This window comes from Hipposideros armiger, unplaced genomic scaffold (genome assembly GCF_001890085.2).
Source record: "Hipposideros armiger isolate ML-2016 unplaced genomic scaffold, ASM189008v1 scaffold_912, whole genome shotgun sequence".
NCBI classification, from domain to species: Eukaryota; Metazoa; Chordata; class Mammalia; order Chiroptera; family Hipposideridae; genus Hipposideros; species Hipposideros armiger.
In genome coordinates this window covers 238,496-241,987 of record NW_017732262.1, presented here as the reverse complement: position 1 = coordinate 241,987, position 3,492 = coordinate 238,496, and positions in this window count along the sequence as shown.

Below are 3,492 nucleotides of genomic sequence, written 5' to 3'. Positions count from 1 at the left end.
CGCACAGACATTTCTCCAAAAAAGATATGCAGATGAACAGACACATGAAAAGGTGCTCAAATTCACTAATCAGGGAAATATCAAAGGTAGAAACCACAATGATATCACCTCACACCTGTCAGAAAGGCTATTATCAAAAAAGCAAGAAACAAGTGTTGGTGAGGATGTGGAGAAAAGGAAACCCTTGTGCAGTGTTGGTAGGATTAGAAACTGGTGTAGCCACTATGGAAAATAGTGTAAATATTCCTAAAAAATTAAAAATAGAACTACCATACAATTCAGCAAATTCCAATTGACACTTATCCTAAGAAAATAGAAAAAAACGAATTCGAAAACATATATATGCACCCTATGTTCACTGCAGTATTATTTATAATTGCTGTGATATGGAAGCAACATAAGTGTCCATTGGCAGATGAATGGATAAAGAAGATGTATATATATATGTATCTATCTATGAATTGTAATACTCAACATATACCAATAACAAAAGATGAATACAAGTTACGTTTGACTTCTGCAATTACAAGAGGTGCTCAAAGTGGTTACCATCAGCACAATTTTAATACAGTTTTTTCCTTTCTTAAAATGTGTATACATTTTTTNTGCTCAAAGTGGTTACCATCAGCACAATTTTAATACAGTTTTTTCCTTTCTTAAAATGTGTATACATTTTTTGGCATTCTCTGTATATATATATATATATATATATATATATGTATATATATATATATATATTACATATATTACATATATAGATATATAAACAATGGGATATTACTCAGCCATAAAAAAAAACAACTGAAATCTTGCCATTTGTGGCAACATGGATGGAACAAGACGGTATTATGCTAAGTGAAATAAATCAGAGAAAGACAAATACTATATCATTTCTCTTACATGTGGAATCTAAACTAAACAAACAAAACAAACAGATTCACAGATACAGAGAACCAATTGACAGGTGCCAGAGGGCTGGGTAGTGGGTGGAATGAACAAAAAAGGTGAAGCGGATTAAGAAGTGCAAACTTATAACATAAATAACTCGTGGGGGTATAATGTACAGCATAAGGAATTCATTCAATAATGTTGAAATAACTTTGCACAGTGACAGATGGTTCCTGACTTCTTGTGTTGATCGCTTTATAAGGTATATAAATGCCAAATCACTATATTGTACACCTGAAAATAATATAACATTGCATGTCAACTGTAATTAAAAAGAGCTTCACATCCTCCCCAACCCTCCAAAAAAAGTATTATCTTTTTGTGAATTTAAGAAACACCCTCTATTCTGTCTCTGGAATACATGAAGATCTTTTAATATTTGCAGTAAGTAAAATATATGTCTAGTAGATACTTGAAAATTCATTGTATCAGGTATTTCCTTTGAGCAAATGTGGCTGGATTGTTTAAAACCCAGGGACACCAATGAATTTCAGCTGAATGTTGCTTATATTTATGTGCTTTTGACACAATCAAGAGTAATATGTTAGTGTAAAATTGATTCTGCTAAAGAAAAATTTAAAAGGCTAATCAGTATTGACAGCAATGCAAACTATACTTTTATGATTCACACAGTAATTAATAATTCTTCTTATAACATGATGAAGAAAATAAAGCCAAGAATGACAATATATAGAATATTAGGAATATTTCATATGTGTTGACACACAGTCCTGATTTTAATATAATAGCGTCTGAAATTAGGAAACATTAAATTATAAATTCAATTTGGTAGATTTGTAATACCATGATTCAAGAATAAATTACTTACACTGTTTTTCAACTCAGTGTATATTCTGTTGTGCCAAACATGTTAAATCTTCTAGAAAGTAAATAAAAGGTTGTTGTGTACCCTGTCATTATAGAGACAGTGGTTAGGTAAGGGAGGCCACGTATCCTGGTAAAAAGACAAAGGGTGAGTCACTGGCTTTAGGAAGTACCTAGGCCAATGCAGAAATCAGGTAGGTGTCAGATGATTACGAATCATTAATACCCATTAAATTCAAATAATTAAATTCTTGTCCCTTTGACAATAATCCCATGCTTTAGTTCCTTTTTTCTCTTGCTCATTAGGACTGGAACTATCTCCTGTCCACATCTTTATCTCATTAAAGCATACAGAATTTAGCTCCCATGTTGATTCCTTTGGACATCTTTCTCTGACCCCGCTGAGGACTGGGTGTCCTATATCTGTGTCCATAAGACATATGATATGGGAGTATAGTGTGTGTATGTGTGTGTTTAAGTATGTTTTTTGAAAAATTATTTTTGGGATAATATCACTGCCTTGGAGAAAATACTCTAATAGCCAACAGTGGCAATTAAAAAAAAATACAAACCATTTTTTTCACAGCCAACTTGAGCTCATATTCTTTTCTCCCCTAACTTGTTCCCCATATATAGCCCTTCATGGTTTTCTTCAGTTCCACTAACATTTTTCTTTCATTTCTTCTTTCTCTTTCTCTTCCTTCCTCCCTCCCTTCTTCCCTCCTTTCTTCTCTCCCTCTCTCTCTCTCTCCCTTCTCTCTCTCTCTTTCATTTTCATCAGTCCTTCAAAGACTTCAAGCCACTATCCACTTTGGAAATTTGTACAGTATTTTCTCTCAGCCTGCAGTGTTCTTCTTTCTATATTGTCATGGCTTAAAATGTAATGCCCTAAGGTGAGCCATTCAGAACACTTGTGAAGTAGCCATGAAATCGTTCTCAAGTCAACCTCTATTCCATTGCCCCATTTTCTTCTTCACTAATATTTTTTCATGTACTAAAATTACTTTTTTTTTAAGTGTCTCTCCACAAATTACAATGTAAATTCTTACATGGAAAATTCCCCAAACCCCTCTGTAATAGAGTAAATGTTCAACAAATACATACATATATATATATATATATATATCTATATATATATATATAGATATAGATATAGATATATATATATATATATACACATACATACATACCGGGGTGCCAAAAAATGTATACAAGTGGACACTTTGATCAACGTTTCTCAAGCAGTTCAACATAATCAGAAGTATCTGGACGTCACTTTGAACAGCTTTTGTATTTGCAGAAGTCAAGTGTGACTTGTATTCATCTTTTGTTATCGGTATATATTATTACAATTTTAATGCAGTTTTCCTTTCTTAAAATGTGTATACATTTTTTTGCACCCTCTGTGTGTGTGTGTGTGTGTGTGTGTGTGTGTGTGTGTGTCTTTACTTCATCCTCCATCATGACAACACTTCATGTCACACAGCACCTCTGGTAAATGCCAATTTCTGTCAAATAAAAACATCATTGTGTCCTCATCCACCTTATTCACCAGATCTGCCACTGTGTGACTTCTGCCTCTTCCCCAAAGTCAAAATGACCATGAAAGGAAAACATTTTGTATCTTAGATTCAGGACATCAAGGCAGCCACGACAGCGCACTAAAGACACTTATCAAAGAGGACTTCCAAAACTGTTTCAAAAATGGGATAAGTGTTT